This window comes from Perognathus longimembris, chromosome 11, assembly GCF_023159225.1.
Source record: "Perognathus longimembris pacificus isolate PPM17 chromosome 11, ASM2315922v1, whole genome shotgun sequence".
NCBI lineage: Eukaryota > Metazoa > Chordata > Mammalia > Rodentia > Heteromyidae > Perognathus > Perognathus longimembris.
In genome coordinates this window covers 55,884,778-55,902,310 of record NC_063171.1, presented here as the reverse complement: position 1 = coordinate 55,902,310, position 17,533 = coordinate 55,884,778, and the positions used below count along the sequence as shown (strand labels likewise).

At 52.9% G+C, this 17,533-nt stretch overlaps 1 protein-coding gene across 1 annotated transcript in view; it reads right to left on the bottom strand.

Annotated features, from left to right (window-relative positions):
* Positions 1 to 17,152, bottom strand: part of Plxna2 (plexin A2) — a 215,825-nt gene extending 198,673 nt beyond the window's left edge. Inside the window, exons 1-3 of the mRNA XM_048356959.1 lie at positions 16,997 to 17,152; positions 16,900 to 16,960; positions 16,368 to 16,857 (exon numbers count right to left, since the gene is read on the bottom strand). The gene's annotated coding sequence lies outside the window, so the exon portion shown is untranslated. The remainder of the gene's footprint in view (positions 1 to 16,367; positions 16,858 to 16,899; positions 16,961 to 16,996) is intronic.
* Between the last annotated feature and the right edge of the window lie 381 nt (positions 17,153 to 17,533).

The following is a 17,533-nucleotide window of genomic DNA, read 5'->3' as shown; positions in this document are numbered from 1 at the left end:
ATTCATTACCTTGGGGCCGGGAGCAGGGAGATACACTGCCTGACCCTGCAGACCCGCCCCATATGTCATGGGCCTGTCAGAAATCTCCCAGAATTCCCTTTATTATCTAAAGGTCGCCACCCGGGCAGAGCTGAGAGAGCCGCACGGTATAAACTAAACTACAAGAGCAATCAATTTCAAGCAGCTGCCTTCCCTGACACCCCTCTCCTGTCCCCCACTTTCTCAGGCTCTGCCCTCTTCAACCCTCTTTGGGGGAGGGCTAGGGAGAAGCGCAGCCTTGCTTGGCTCCCTCCCCTGTGGGCCAAAAAAAGAATCAAGGGGGAATTATCAGGGCTGGAGGTTGAAAGAAGGGGGTCTTAGGAGTGCACCTGCCTTGTGCACTAAGAGGGTCTGAAAAGGTCACCCCTCCTGGTCTCTGACCTTAAGCAGGGCCCTGTCAAAACTATTTTAGTGTGCTATTTATTTCTTTTCTTTTCTCTTTTTGCTATTCTGTAGGCATTACTGGATCCAAGGACAGGAAAAGGAACTCCCAGGATCTTTCCAAAGGTGAGAAGAAGGTACAGGAGGGGAGTGTGGCTTTGCTTGGTCAAGTCAACGTGCACCACAAGTAGCAAAGTCACCATCACAATTCCCGTATATTTTCTAGAACAAAGCCAGTGCAGATGAGCCACCATTCCTACTAGTTATTAGTTATCGGCCATGTGCCAGGCAGTGCTAGAGGTTCTTGAATTGAATTGCACTCCTGATCATTTTGTGGCCTGCCTTGCAACGTGGGCGTGACAATGCCATACCCATTCCACAGATGAAGGGACTGAGTCACAGTAGGCCTGGAAGTCTTCGCTGGGGTCATTTCACTAGGAAGCAGAGCTTTCCCCGTGATTCTACATTGCCTAGATTAGTTTTTCCAATTTGTTTTTCAGCCAAACTCTTATGATGTTAAGACTTTGTACGTGCTTTAAAGGTGGAGTCTCGAGGTCCCGTAGCCCCAGGTATGCCTATTATTTTGGTAAGCACTTAGGGATGGGTTTGGGGCTGGCAGAAGCTGTGGTTAACATTGACCAGATGAAGTCTGGGGCTGTTTTGTGGTCAGAGGGCCATTAGGGGGACAGTTTAACTCCAAGGCAATCCCCCAGGATCCTTCAAGGAGCCTGGAAATGTGGTCTTCCCCTGGTCCTGTCCTCAGTGTGTAAAGGAGAGCCAGGGCCGCCCGGAGATTAAATTGGGGCAGGAGAGCAGGGTTAAAAAGTGTCCAACTGAATGATTAAACAAATTACAGTTATTCCACATAATGGCATATTATGTTGCCATTAAACATAATGTTTTCAAAGAATAATGACACAGCTCCAATCCACACCAGTGGGAGGGAGAAGGGGAAACAAAAGATCAGGGAAGAAAAAGCCAAACAAGGCACCAGGCATTCATCTCAACTCTCAGTCCATGGCTGACCTGAAAACTCTTACTTACTTTCCCCTGAAGCTGCCCACATATTTTTCTTCCCAAGGAAAAAAAAATGTGAAGGCCCCCAGAGGCCCAGATTAGGCAATTCCTGCTTGCTCTCTCATACACTCCTTCCTGTCTGTCTTCCAAACCGATGCAGCCATCCCCTGATGAATTCTGGGGACAGGCAGTCTCTCCAGCTCTGCTTCTCTGCCCCAGACCAGGTTAAGTGGCTCTTAGGCCAGGTCAAGGTGAAATACTTTGTGCTGTTCATTTCTAGAAGCTAGGGTTTCCCTCAGAGTTCAAAAGTATAGCCTCTTCCCCCAGAAGCACACTGCTGTCTCCCCCTAAAGTGATATGGGGTATCAGGCCATTGCCATCCGGGCCTTCCTCTGCAACTAGCCATGGTGAAATGCTGGCATCCAGGCACAGACATCCTGCAAGGTGTGACTCACGCACCTCCATTTCCTGTCCCACAGACCCCTTGTTTGGCCCTGCCAGGCGTATGGTCCAAGTGAGAGACTTGGCTATGGGAATACCTCCCATATAAGCTCAGAACTCTGAATTTCTTAAGTTTGCAATCTATCCAGCTGGCTCATGTCTCGTTTCACTGCTTCTCTTTCAGAGTGACTCCATTCCCAACAAACCAGTTTGTTTTCTTCTTTGTCCCTCAAACACTCACTTGATCTCACTGTGTCCATCCCCACTTTCTTCTTTGTGGACACAAACCCTGCCCATCCTTCAAAGCCCCTTCTCTCTTCTGAAATCAATGTGAAACTGCTGGGCTATGCACACATTGTACATCTGCGCTGGCTCCTTCAACCCCATTGAGATGGAAGCTTTCTGAGGGCAAGAATTAAACCTGGTCCATCCTAGCCTGCTGGGCAGAGCCAGTGGGAAGACTTTCACTAAGAAATACACTCAGTCTGAATGATGGAGGAGACAGGGACTCTTATTTGCTTTTTCTCAGCTCACATTCATTATCCCTGCTAGTCTGATGCTTAGCACAGAGGTTTGTCATGGCCGATCTTGTGGGGCTACTGGAAAGGCAACTGTTTGGGAAAGACCCTGCCTAACGTTCGCCTTAAACTCACTGGGCAAAGAGCAAATCCTTGGGTGAGGAGAAAGATGGAGAAGAATGGGAAGACACTCACTCTGGCATTGAAGGCACAATCCAGATTTGTGCACTAAGAGTCTTAGCAAGAAATCTCTGGAGCTACAAGCCGTGTAATAATGTCAGAAACACAAAACAATAAAAAAAGAGAGAGAGAGAGAAAGGAAAACAGAGAAGAGACCATGACTTTTGGAGACAACGCCTGCGCTCAGGCTTTCCTCGGCCACCTGCCAGTTGGGTGACCTTGTACATATGATTTGACCTTTTGGAGGGAGCTTCACATTTCCTTCTGTAAACAAGACTTCACAGGGTTGTGGTGAGAATCGATGAGATAATGGAGGATAGGACATTGTATTGTAAACTTTACAGCTCTGGGTAAACACCAGTTATTCTTGTTTCTGTGGTGGGGGAAACACTGTTCAAGGGCACCCTCTCCTTGGCAGTGTTCCAGCTCAGGTGAAGGGTGGCTACCGTGCAGGTGAACATGATGTCATGAGATCCAGCCCTCTTGGGTGGAACTGGCATCGAAGGTCCAGCACTGTCCCATACTGGACCTCGGGTGTCCATGGCCCTTCCTAGCAATTTGCTGGCCAAAGCATGTCCGAGTCATCCCTCCTATCTCCTCATAACCTATGAGCAAGTAACCTAACGATGTTGTGTGCTACCTTGCTCAGACACCTGTAGCAGGAAAGAAGGGAGTGAGGAAGGAAGGCAGGGGAAGGAAGGAGAGGAGGAGTCGGAGTCACTGAGATAATGACCCAGTGGACCAGACCTTCTGTTCTCCAGGCTCTTCCTACCCAGGCCGGTTTCTGTGCTCCAGATGAAGTGCCTCTCCCTCCTGGGTCCCCTACCACTCCTTCCCTTCAGTGCTTTCCTGAACCAACATCCAGCCTTAGGATTCGAACAGCTCTACCTTCCCACAAGGAAACATCTCCAACAGTCCGGCTCCCATCCTCTTCCCTTCCATCTTCAGTTCCTATTCTTTCTCCCTTTCTCTGTGACTCCAGATCTTGCAGAATAGACTCTGAGCTGTGGAGCAGCCTCACTTTGCTTCACCCTTGCACACTCGGCAGGGGAAGTGCTGTGGAGCTAGAGAAAAGAGACACATGGAAACTGAAGGAGTGGGTGAAACTCCGGGCAGAAAGAAGTCTGTTAGCTTTCGGGCCTCCTCTGTGCAAAGACGCACAGGCCCTTGGCCTGCAGGACCCTTAAACACCTGCAGTGCCACCATCCTTTGGCAAGGAGCCTGGGAGACAGACTTCGGAGGCCCTTTGGGGGGGAGCTCTCAGCTCCAGATGGAACTACAGACATCCAGGAGCCCCCAGCCCTCCCGTGAGGGAAAGTGAAGGGCACAATTATCAGAGCAGCTGAGACAGGCCAAGAGGAATGCGCTGAAGGGAAGCAGGGGCCACAGCAGGGAGGACCAGGGGCTGGAGATGAAAAGAACTCCCTGGGTGAGAATCAGGAGCAGGATGATGAATGGGGTGTGTGAGAGAAGCCTGGAAAAGGGTAAACAGCCAGGAGGGAGCTGGGAGAGCCCAGGGAGGGAACGGAGGGAGGGAGGGGTGAGGAGAAGGAATGTTGGGGTCAAAGAGCAAAGAAAATGCTCCCTCCGTGATTGACTCAAGATCCAGCACATTATGCATCTGATACCCAGACAGAGGCAGGCATGCCACAGATGTGTCCCGCCATGCATTCTGCCCTCCATGCCATGCGCCAAGAAGCAAATCTGCCTCCTTGTAGAGCTTTCCTGTCCAGGATCCAAACCTACCTTGCGTAAAGCTTGGTAGTGTTTCCTGCACTGTCCCATGACTATGCCCTTTGTGCAAGCTTGGGAGGTCAAGTGGCCTCCACCACCGTCACAGGTGGCGAGACTCAGGGACCCTCCAGGCTCACTATTCTGGTGAAGGTATGGGTGGGATGTCCTAGGAATCAAACATGGCACCGGCTTCTCTGATGCCTCTCATTAATCATCATCTCCAGAGGCCTCGCTTCCAACCTGGGCTGTATTGTGCCCAGCATTGGGATAGCCTACCCTCACTCTTTGGGATCAAGGGTTGTATCTAAAAAGCAGTCAGCTATTTAGAGTTGAAGTCTTGGGGGCTTGCTGACCAGTCAGTCATTGAATGCCACCTGGCTCCTGTCCAGCTTGGGCTGCTAGGAAGGCGGCCTGGAGATGTCGCTTCGGGGCTTGCACAGGTGGCGGTAGACGGAAAGAGTCCAGAAGGTTGAATTTATATAGAAGGGGGCCGAGCGTGATCAAGTCCCCTTATCAGTGGGCAGAGTACTGCCAGATCCCTTCTGAAGACCACAGCTTCGCCACGGTCCCTGCAGACAGGCCAAGATGCCTGTGGCTCAGACCTGCCCTTGTGGGCCTCGCCTCCCGCCCCCTCCCCCCGCCCTCACTTCTCTTCTCCAAGCTCTCAGCCCCTGGCTTCCACCCGGCTGGCCGTGCTGCTCTTCAATCCCCAACCGTGGCAGATCACTGATTAATTCAGGGCTGTTTAATAACCCTTCTATTTCGATGAAACAAGCTGTCTTGTTTTCTTTATTTTTAACACCGACTTTCGTTTCTTTGCTAAGCATCTTACTGTCATTTAAATTTCTCTGTCTCCAACCAAGCTGATAATAGACTGGAGTGAGCAGCTGCTTCAGTCCTGTTTATGACAATGATTAGAAGTTAGAACTGTGCAAGCAGAGAATTGACCAAATCTCAGTTCAGTGGGTCTGCCCCCGCTTGGAGAGGGAGTGCTAATTTTAACATGATTAGCAGCACTCTGGCTCCAGGGGAGACAGGGTTAATCCCAGCCCGGTCTTCCTGGCACCCCACACGGAGGCCAGGTGTGAGACCTACTTCTGCTTACTCGGGAATTGAGGTCAGTAGCCCCAGGACATTTGTATGGGACCTGACACTCCATTCCACTTCTCACCGGCCTTTTCCTGTGGGGAATCTGCTGCAGGAACGCTGGAGACCCAGGCTGGACGTGCTTGTGGAGACAACAGGAATCTAAGCAATCGCTTACGGCACATTTCTGCTCCCATACAAACCCCTGCTTGCCATCTGATTATCTCCCGACCTGTGCTGGGTGCTCCACATCAAGCCGTGCTTATTTCCTCTGGAGCCAGTGCCCCCTCAGGCTTGAGTGACTGATTTGCCTCCGTCTTCTGTCCTCCTCCAGTCCCTACTATCGAACCTACACGGCCCAAATTTCAACGCACAATGTCCAGCTTTCTCTCTGCCACGTGGCCCAAAGTTCCTCAAGAGCTGAGGGGGTGACTCCATTTCAACCCATGGTACCCGGTGCCTAGCAGGTATCTGTAAGTATTTGTTCAATGAAATGGAATGATGTGCTTGCAAATTCACTCTCCCTGCGAGTGTTAAGCTTTACCCCGGTTACGTGGACAGGCTTTTGGTGGTGCTTTCTATTTTTCTCTGCTTAGATAAAAGGTTTGGCCCCTTCCGTCCTCCTTTTCCTTCGAGGTTCCCCAAGGATTGAGGTCATGTCCCCCCCCCCCCCCCACCCTGGGGACTTCCAGAAGAAACCTGTCAGGTGACCCAGACAAGTCTTCTGGATCTATTTCCCCCTTGATTGCTGTTTGGGTCAGGCATGGCTGCCTGGGAAAGCTCACAGGTGCAAGGTGCACAAACCTTGGCAGTATGATCCCCCCTCCCTCCGGCTCCCCAGCCATTTCATGAGCGTCAGAGCGAGAGGGAGCTTTCTGTCTGTGCCTCCCAGTCAGCACAGTCTGCAGGCAGCTGCTCAGGTCATTGTCTCAGCCTCTTCAAGTTGTGAATGCTGAGTCTATAGAGACATAGAGACGGAAACACAAACAGTGCCCACAGAGCCTCTTGGGGAGGGAGGGGCAGCTTGGTCTTGCCAGGGCCATTGACTGTGCAAATAGCAAGGCTCGCTGGAGATGGATGGAGGAAAGCTGGTTGGAGCTAGTGAAAGGAGGGAGGGGGCCTTCTCCACCACACGGCCCAGCACCAGGAGCTGCAGGGCCTATGTACAGAAGGCCAGTGGATGGGCAGAGGTGGGATCTGTGACTTCTCGAAGATACTGTTTCATTATGAGCTGTGGTGCATGTCTGCCCAAACCTAAGGGACAGCGAGATGGGAGCCATTGCTGGGGACAGGATACAGAAGCAAGGGTCTAGAAAGTCAAGCGGCTAAGGGGTCCGATCAAGAGAATGTGCTGGACGAGGCTGGGGCAACTGGCCAGCAGGGAATGATGGCTTCTGTGTGACACAGGGCAATCCACTTCCCCAGTTTGGACTTGGGTTTCATGGCTAGTATTTGGGCCTAGATAAAAGCTGCTATCAAATACTCAGAAACATTTCTCAAGTATTCTACATAGAATACCTATTTCTCTTGAAATTCAAGCTGTTTTTTTTTTAAAGTAAAATTTGGAAAATAAATACAAGGCACACCCTATTTTCTGCTGCAGGTCCTGGGACAGTGCTGTCAAATGCACAGGTTGTTCTCTCTGTCTCTCTGTCTCTCTGTCTCTGTCTCTGTCTCTGTCTCTGTCTCTGTCTCTCTCTCTCTCTCTCTCTCTCTCTCTCTCTCTCTCTCCTCATAGCCATGTTCCCACACTCTACTCCCAGTGAGGGACAAGGACCTTTTTGGGCTCCACCTAGGAGGGTTGTGGGAGACCTTATAGATTTAGAAGAAGAGAGCTTATGCTTTTTCCCAGGCATCTTGCTAGACTTGACCAAAAATCAGCACTGGTCAAGGATCAAGGCCTCCATACCCCCTCCCCCTCCCCCTCCCAAGCTCCATGAACCAGCCTGGACTCATGACCTAGAGCTTCAAGCGGCTGGTAGCCCAGCCACACATCTGCTCCAAGGTGTTTATTCTCTCTGCAGGGGGAGAAGGGAGCCAGGCATCCCAAGCAAGGGATGAGATAGTTCCCTTTGCCTGCTTATGGAGGTAGACTCTTCGAGTGCCGTCAGCTTCACAGTTCTATGATGGGCTCATTGATTTCTGCGCTTAATCTGTAGGCACCACAGAACTCAAGCACAGCAAATTCAGAATCCGACCCCCATGTTTCAGAACTGCACACTAGCCTTGCCTTGCCACGGTCACCATGGCTAGTCCTCTTTCTAGTCTCATGGCTAGTCCTCTTTCTAGTCTCCACCAAGTCTCCAGACTTTTGTACTGCAGCACACACATCTTCTTTAGGTAAGATGGGAAACTCAAAAAAAAAAAAATTAGTGACGGAGAAAGAGAAGAAAAGTTGAATTAAAAAAATGCTAACACTGGCCTGGCTTTTAATGCTGTTGCTTTTAGCATAGTTCCTCACATTTTTTATAAATTGTTTTTCTAACTCCCTTAACAACAGACTCTTATGCTTGGCTCCAGAAATAGAGGCAAGCGAGGGGGGCCCCGAGCCATCAGGGGGAAAAAAAATGCCCCCATTGTACAAATGGGGAAACTGAGGCTTGGGGTCAGAAGGAGGTGCCAGTTCTGGGTGTCTGTTAGCTCTTTTCATCTCTCTCCTCTCCCCCTCCCCCAATCCACAATCAGGCAGCAAATGGAGATAGGTAAGTACTGGCCACCAGGTGAGAAATCTCTCAGGAAGAGGGCAGAATGGAGGTGCAAAGAGATTCTCTTTGTTCCTGCGGGTTGGGAGCCTGTTCTTTGACGCCAGGCTCTTCCTGACCATCTGTCGGGCCCTCTCAGGAAGGCTGCCACTCTGGGTGAGGTGCTCAGGCACAGTTCCAACTCTATATCCAGTTGACATTATCCTAGGTGCTTGGGCCCAGAAACCCCAAGAACTTGACACCTCGAGGGGGAAGGGCAGATGAGAATTGTGTTCACTCTGGCTAACCATCAGGGGGAGCCATGCCTGAAGGAAACCCTGGCGCTGTGGGTTCAGTCTTTAAGGTGAGGGAGGGGCACATAGGCCAGTCGGAGGCTATGGGAAGAGCCAGCCTTCTCCTCACCAGCACCCAGCCCTGGGGAACCGAGGCCGGGGGAGGGTTGCCGGAAAGAGGCCTGGGTCCTACGGAGGCTCCTCTTCCTCAGGTATCTTTGTTCCTAGGGAGGAGAGATTAGGGAGAGGGCAGGAAGCCAGGGGAGCCATGAGGGGAGGTGGGAGGTCAGAGGTCAATGTAATATTTACCCAGCCCAGGCCCAAGGCCTTTCACTTTTATGGAGCAGGAAACCACTTCAAAGCCCGACATCCCTCTGTACTCCTCTCTGCCTTCTGGACCTCAAGCCTCTCCAGGAAGGCAGGGTTTTGAGCTCACCCCCTTCCTGAACCTTCCATATTCTCTCTCTTATTAAAGGCACGATTTCTGCCTGCCTCCCGCTCAGAGAGGAGTAATGACTTGTCTTAGTCACCAAGTAGTTGGAACCCTGGCCCCACCTTGGCTATGTGAACTGTTCCTAGAACGTTCCTGTTCACCTGGAAAGTCCAAAGACGAGGACTTGGGCATGGCCCTGGGTTCCAGGGCCTCCTCTAAAACCCTCACTCCAAGGAGAACAGCACAGGCACTCAGGACAGCAAAGGCTAAGGCCCGGAGTCTCGAGGGTCACACACATACATAAAGCATAGCAGCAAGAGGGCTTCCTGGGCCTTTGGAGACCCAGGCCTGCTTCATAGTTGTAAGAACCCTCCCTCAGGGATCAGAATCTCTGTGTTCCCCCTGACCAGGCTTCCTCAGCCTTGATCTGCCTTTGTAAGCCCCATGGACGCCAGTGCCTTCTGTTATGTGATTTGAGTGTGAGTTGAGATCTGCTTCTGCTTATGATGATGATTATTATTAGTACTAAGGTAGTTGTACAAAGAAGTTACAATCCCATAAGTCAGTCCCCTAAGTACAGGCTTCTTGATCAATGTCACCCCTTCCATCATCCCCCCATCTCCCCCTTCCCATTCCTACCCTTGTTACATAGTTTGAGGTCTTCTTTTCAACCTCTCTCCACTAGCCCTGCTTGGCCTTCTTCTGGGAAAGAGACTTTAGAAGAGAGTGGGTGTCCTCCTTCTCCCTGAGTGGCCAACCAATGGCAACCAATGGCAACCAATGGCCTCGTTCTTCCTAAGGTCTGGGGGTAAACGTCTGCATTTTCTCTTTCAGGTGGTAGCTCAGACCTGTAATCCAGCTACTCAGTTTCTAAACCAGCCCAGGGAGAAAAAAGTGTATGAGACTCTTATCTGAAATAAACCAGCAAAAGGCCAAAAGTGGAGGTATGGCTCAGGTAGTAGAGAGCCAGCCTTGAGCAAAAACCCAAACACACACACACACACACACACACACACACACACACACACACACACCGACAACTGAGGGCGTTTACGGGTGGGTAACAGCAGGACTCTCTACACCTCCATGTGAATATGGATGAGTAACTATGTAACCTGTGGACCACACTGGTATCCACACTGCTGGCTTGGGGATTCTGACAGGGACGCAATGTACCTGGACTGCAACTGAAAACCAGACATCTTGCCCTAGGATGTGGACTATCAGGAAACAACACAAGTGTTGTCAACTTAGAATCTGCGGGGGAGAATGAGAGGAAAGACTGGGTGGGTGTCGTGACGAGAGGGTAGGAGTGAGAACAGTAGACAGTCTCTCTTAAACTGGAGTTCTCTGCCACTTCCTCATTTCTCTCCTAAAAATCTATGCCACACTCACAACGGGATGCCCAAACTTGGTGGAGCTCTCTCTGATTTCAGCCCCTGGGGGCCCTCAGTACAGGGAAAATGCCAATCTGCCTTCTACTAATCACATTTTGGGGCACATGGCTTATGCATCTTTTCCCCTCACACCTGTGGAGTGTGAGGAAACTTTTAAGGAACTCATGGCGTTCCTTAAAAGATATGAGCTATTATTCTTTCCATCTCCGTGCTGGGAGCTACTACATTCTTGGTAATCGATCCCTATTTATTTAAACCTAAATGGATTCCAATTGCTGCTTTCAGTGTCTTTCTGTTTGATTCAGTGCATGGGGGAAAAATAGTAGTGTAACAATTCAAATATGCAGGTAAAAGGAGAAGGGACAGGCGATAGTTCTCCTCACCCCTCCTTGTAGCCTTTCATACCCACACCAGAAATGAAGGCTCTAAGGCTATAAGGGAAGGCGTTCAGATATGGAACGAACGGTCTGGGAGCCTTAGTTCTCAGGGAAGCCTGTGAGGTTCTGTGGCAACTCGAGCACAACTTGCTTTCCTTCTAGAGCCTTAGCGCAAGCTCTCATCTGGTGTGCGTGTGTGTGTGTGTGTGTGTGTGTGTGTGTGTGTGTGTTGGGGTGGTCACAGACAGAGAATCAGTCACCAGCTATTCACTTGGAGCCCCAGAAGCCCTCCCCTCCTCTCCCTTCTGAAAGACAGGTTGAACTTTCGAAGGGCAACTCCATTGCCTTTTATCGCTCATCCTGAAAGTAATTTTAGCCAAGGAAAAGCAGGATTAAACTTTTCATAACACGGAGCATTTATCTTGTTTTTCTTCTTTCTTCCCTCTGTCCTCCCTCCCTTCCTTCCCCTCACTTCTTGACCCAAGGTAAATTTAAGCCAAAGAGAAACAGAGATTAAATATCAGGGGATGGTCAGATGTGAAGAGACGCCTGGTCCCTGGCCCCCTGCCCAACCCAACACTTGAATATTTTTTCCACTCTCCTGTTAGGCACTTATTATCTCCTTACATGAGAGAAACCTCAGGACAGTGCACTCTCTCTTAATATTGTCCTCTGTTGAAATGAAAAGGGGGAATTGGAATTCAGAGAAAGGCCCCCACGGAGAATATGAAGACGAAGATTAAATCAGCGATACCACATTGACACACGTTGTGCAGTTCCTGAGTTGTTTTTCTAAAACAGTCTCCTTCTGAGCACGATTGCCACCACCTGAGACCATTTTGAAACCCTTTATTTAGGAAGTTGGGAGAAGAGAAGCTACTGGAAGGGAAGGCAGCTTAAGGATGGGCAAAAAACAACAACAACAAAAAAAACTTCTCTTGCTGATAAAGAAAGGTTAGAGCCTCTTGGCTGGCCAGCCAGAGACTAAACTGCCTGCTAAATTGAGCCCATGCCTCCCCGCTTCCCACTGCGACCCCATAACCCCCTGCACAGGCTGCTTAATGCAGCAGGCGCGCCTTCTGACCCCCGCCCCCTCCCCTGTCCTGTTCAACCAGACGGAGGCGGCCGGGAGGTCTCACTGTCCCGCATCGGACCCTACCAGTTGTGCTCTCTGGGGAGTGACAGCTGGGAGTTTCTAATATATCTTATCTATTTTTTTTTTTTAAATCTGGAAAAAGAAAAAAAAAAAAAAGCACAAAAGCCACTGTTTTAGGCCAAACCTGGTTTTCAAGAGTCCCCTCTAGTGGAGATAACCTGCTACTTCGGCTTCCCCATGAGCCCGAAGCTGCCCCTGGCCTGGGCTGACTGAGCAGAGCCTGTCTGCGCCGGCTCCTCCTCCTTGCTCGCTAGCTGGCTTGCTCACTCTCTGCTTCTGCTCTCAGCTACTTCCATCCCATCACACTGCCAGTCTCCCTGACTTTATCTTCCCTTTCTGTCTCCCTGCCTGTCTCGGTCGATCCTGGGCCACGTCTGCATCTTGACTTCCATCTTTCCACCGTGTGCATCTTGGCGCCTGCATCTTGATCTGCATCTTTGGTCCACCTGCTGCTTCTTGTGGAAGTTCAGGGTGGCAGCGCTTGACTAGCTGGGATGTTTATTCCTAGGGCCTCTGCTCAAGGAGCCTGAGCTCAGAGAGGTAAAACACAGACTCAGGTCCAGAGTCAACGAGAGACACTGGAGATTCAAGCTGGGGCGGGTGGGGGGGGGGGCTTTGTCAAAACTTCCCTCCCTCACCGCCCTCTATTCTCAAGCAAACTTAAGTCTGATCCGTGTATCTCTGTTTCTGAAGCTGTCTACACCTGAGCGCAGGGCTCTTGCCTTGGAGATCTGTGTGAAATCAGCTCTCTCCCTTTTCCCTCATCCTCCCCACCACCCTGCCTGTTCTGTAATCTCTGCCCTACAACCACCATGCAAAAGTCTGGCAATGCCAAAGTGAAGGAATAGGTAGAGTAGGAGTGTGCCAGTTCAGGCTAAAGGGCAGAAAGGCTGAGTGAGGGTCAAGGACTGAGCCTGGGGCTATAGGGGGGACAAGGAAGCTGGGTAACAGAGCGTCCTCCCAGGGAAAGAGGGGACCAGGGGAAAACACCTGCTGGTTGTCTGGGTTTCCCAGAGATGCCTTTCTATCCAAGTGAGAAATAAAGCCAGGTCAGGCCAGGAGGTTAATGGATAACCAACTATAGGAGCAAGGGGACATTTGTACTGCCCAGGCCTGAGCTCTTATTTGTGGTTTTCCACCAGCCCTTCCTCCTTGTTCCTTACACTTGTACCCAGTTAGGACCCTGCTCCCCAACAAAGAACTTTCTCGCCTCTATTTTTTGCCCTCCCATTCCAGATGGAGCAGTGCAGAGCTAGATAAAGAGGTTCCATATGCCCACATGCCAGGGAAAGGAGTCCTAGACAGCCCGAGGGCTAAGCAGAGGGCAGGGAAGGGGTCGTCCCTTCCAACCAGTCCTCCGTCCCAGGCACCTTGGGACCAGCTGTTTGAAGCCCCCCCCCCGCCCCCCCGCCCTGCCCCATGGAAGAACTGCTTTTCTTTCTGGCTCCATAGGGCTCACCTTTAGAAATGACCAAAAGAAAGAATTGGATGCACACCCACCCCTCATTTACTCTAATCAGGCATGAAATCTTTGTAACTAAGTGAAAAAACTGTTTCCCATAATGGCCTGGGTTCCATTCATCATTGTTTGAACTGAGCATATGTGATGGGGGAGAAATAGAATATTCACATAGAATGAATTGATAGGCGATGGGGGGGGCGAGGCAGGGGAGAGGAGAGGTGGGGGCTAGTGATAGGGGATAACTTTGCACACTAGCTGTAAAACTCCCAACACCTCAAAGCCTGTTTCTAACAGCTTCCCTATGGACAGTCTTGAATTATATGGCGTTCACAGACTGTAACACAATGCTCCAGCCTCTTTATGATCCGACTGGGGGCCGGCAACGGGGGCTTGGCTCGGTGCTTGCCTCTCCATTTGCCATGATGGACAGAAGTATATTGTGCCCTGGTCCACGTGTGCAGAAACAGCTGTGGGGCAATGCAGGAAGACAGCTGGGAGGGGTGTCGGTGGGGGGGGGGGGAGAGCTGGAGACAGGAACTGCCTCCCCCACACCGAATCCTATCTCTTTGGGAGGCAATCATAGAAAGCAATGTAGGATAGCAACTGTAAACCACCCCTCACCCCTCTGCAGCGCTAACTCCAGCTCCACAAATAGTTCAGAGTACCTGAACGGGTGAGTTCCAGCTGATGCTGGCTGTCACCCGGTCTAACACAACCATGTTTCCACGTTCCCCTCCTTCGCCTGTGTCTCCTTGTAACAGGCCCATGAAATAAAGATTAGCTGAATAACCAGAAGCGTTTTTACATGGGAAAGGGACCTAGTAGAGAAGAGACTGTTCTTTTGAAGGCTTTCTTTCTAACCTCATTTTGAGCCCAGACTCCTGCAAAACAGATGGTGAACTTTCACATCCACACATCTGCAGCCTTTTGATGGTCAAGAGAGTTGGAGGGCGCATGTTCCTTGGCACTTGGGAGACAGGCAGAGGTATTCGGGCCAGCTCTGATGGGGGAGGGGTGCGGCTAGCCTTGCCTTGGAATGAGGTGGCTCTGGGTGATGATTGTACAACATCATTATTTGCTTTTCTCTTAGACTTGGGTGGAAAGGTCAGCCGACACCCTCTCCCTGACTTGGCTCCAGGCTGTGAAGGACCCCTGTTTTCAAGCCTCCTCAAAGGGAAAGGCTGGCTGGGATTCCCTTGGCAGATTTATGGTCCCTGGGCTGAGAAGGCCTTTTGGTACTTTTACCACTTTGAGTCTTCTTGTACTTTGGGTCTCCCCTGTACATCACCCAATATGCCATTTCCATTTAACTGCTTCCAAAAAGCCAATTTGTTCCCCTTCTAGTATAATTTGCTGGGGACAGTGAGGGAGATGAGAGGGCCCTCCACATTGCCTTCCCTTCATCAGGGGCTCCCCGAAGAAGATCAGCTTTGGGACAGTGCCATTGGACACTGAAAGTTGTGGGTTGGGGTGGGAAGTTGGGGTTGCTCAGAGGAGGTGAGAGGCTGTGTATCTTGACAGATTCTGCTCCCCGTTTCCTTGGTTCCCTACCCTCTCCCAACTTCTCATCATCAGGCCACCAAGGAGAGCTCACAGGTAATTATTTTAAATAGAGCTCTGTGAGGAGAGGTGGGGGGGGGGGAGTTAATGAATTCCTTTCTCTTCTTGCCTGGAGGTCAGAGGGAGAGGGCCGGGATCTTCCTGGGGGTGAATAATGCACACACAAAAATGTTGTGCATTTCAGTTAGGAATCACTGAATTCCTCCAGGTGGGGCTTACTCATCTGGGGATGGATGCTAGGGCTGGGGTGAAGACTCTGCCATTCAAAGCCAACCCAGAGGAAAGAGTGAACTTTCAAGGTTTTATGAAGAAGCCCGCTGCTACGGTATAGAGAAGCACAGAGTATTGAAGCTGACTTTAACTCCATAGCATAGCACAGCCTACCCCAGAGACCCAACTGGTAAACCCCATGGACTGACTCTGCCTGACATAGAAGGGGATGGCTGGCACCTGAGGATGTCTCTGGAATCCTCCAGTTGACAGTACCCCACCCCCCACTGCCTTCAGCCCAACTCCCCAAACCCATCCTACTTTATGTCCCTTGCACACTGATAACGAACGTACCACTTCCCTAGGATCTTAGATTTGGACCATGGCCATTGGCCATCTAGAGGCAGAGCCATAACTGACCCAGAATCCTGTGTTTGACCTAGCTTCCGCTCCCAGTTATTGCTCCCTATCCTGTGCGGAGCAGGCTTGCAGTGGGTAGATTCTCCTAGGGCAAAAGTCAGGCAGAACAGGTGAACATTTTTCAGGGGCCCAGCGTGGCAGTTTCTCTCTATTTATCCTTGGGTGCTGGGATGAGGAGCATTTCAAGAGACTACCTGTGGGATGAATAAACAGGGCTAGAATTTTCTCAGATCCCTACATGACTTGTGGGGTGGGGCAAAAGGAGCTCACGGAGGGAAATATTTCAAATGGGCGATCGGAGCCTGTTGGACTCAGGGCAAACTCCATTGCAACACCTAGTGTTGCTCAAACCAGGAGACTGGGCTCCACCATGGGGTTTGGGGGTCACGAACGAACACTTAACCCCATCCAGTGCCTAGGAATCGCTCCCAGAGCCTTCCAGAGCCCCCCCCCCCCCGCCCCGCACAAATGATGCCGTCCTCCCCCTTCTCCAATTCCAATTCCAAGTCCCTTGATCCGTAAGAACAGCCAGTGGCCACCAGGGACTTCGATACCGGGCTGAACGCCCCCAAATCGATCTTTAGCCACAGTGGCCTTGAGCCGTCTTAATGATGCCACGGAGGCCCTGGGCTTTGGGGATAGCCTCGCCGCCCCAGTGCTCCCCAAAGCCGCAGAGCGCCGGCGGCAGGTGCGCCGTGGGTGGAAGCGCGCGGGGACGCCGGCAGCCCAGCCGGTGGCCGGCCGGGAAAGCCGGGGCGGGAGGCGGCGGCTGCTGAGTCTCCGCTGTCACTGGCGCGCACGCCGGGTTCCGGCCCGAGAAAGTGGCCGAGCCCACGCGCGCGGGGGGGGGCGGGTCTCGTCCACCGCGCAGCCGAGCCCCGGGTGCCTGGGGGGGGCCGGGACCCCAAAAGAGACCGAAGCCGCCGCGCGCGCGGGGTGTGCGCGCATTTTCGGGGAGAGGGCGGAGGGCGCTGCCGCTTACCCAGCTCGGGGAGGGGGTACGTGGGTCTGTCCTTCCGTCTGTGGCTGGGTCCGCCTCGGCCGCTGGCTGCCCAGGACAGGCGTGCGCCCCTCTACCCTGCTCGCAGCTCGGGATCACGGGGACAGCGAAATCCACACGGAGTCCAAATTCATTAAAATCCACGTCAAGCCACCAGCCACTTATCTGTATTCCTGAAGTGGCCCCTGGATCTCCGGTCAGCGCGCCCCTCCGTCCTCCGCCGCCCCGCAGCCGCCCCGCCGGGGGCTGGGGCCGGTTCCCCGACGCTCCCCGGGGCGCCCCGGGGCCGAGGAGGGGTGGCCGGCGGCGTCTCTCCCGGAGGGAGAAGCAGCACCCCCGGCTGTCTTCAGATTTTTCCAGCGCGACTTTCCGGGCTCCTCTGACATCAGCAATCTCGGCGGCGGCTTCCTTCCCCTCGCGCTCCCCGCTCGGTTCCCAGTCCCATTTCCTCCGGGAGCCCCGGGCTCTCCAGACCGGTCGGTTTCACAGTCCCATTTCCTCCGGGAACCCGGCTCTCCAGCTCGGAGGTCGCGGCTCGCTCGGCTCGCCCGGGCGCTGGCGCTCCCTCCGGCTGCCTGCCTTGCCTTGCCTTGCCTTGCCTGCCTGCCTGCCGGGGCTCCCCGCTGGATCGCTCGCCGATCTCCACTGCGAAATTCCCAGCAACTGCGCGCTCCGCCGCCCGCCCTCCGGTTCCAGCCTGGCGCGGACGCCTCTCCCCCTCCGCTCCGCCCGGCAGCTCGGGCTCCCGCGGTGGCGGCGGCAGCGGCAGCGGCGGCGGCGGCGGTGGAGGAGCCCTCAGCGCCGGCCCCCCCCCCCTATATTACCATGCAGCTCATTATCATAGAGGCCCCGCGTTAACCCCTTCCCTGCCCGCGCCCGCCCGCCGGGGCCCGGGCCGCGCCCGCCGCCGCTGGCACCGCCCGCCGCAGCCCGCACCCACCCCTCGCCCACCCCCACCCGCCCCCGCCCGCCCTCTCCCCCCCTCCCTCGCCCGCCCGTGCCGCTTCCTCCTCCTCTGCAAGCTGTCAACAAAGGAGAGTCAGGTTGGGCCCTCGGGTGGCCACTCCGCCGCCGGCCTTGCGCCCAGCTCAGCCCGGACCCACCGGCCACCTTAAGTGGCCAAGGGGGCCAGGAAGACGTGGCCAGGA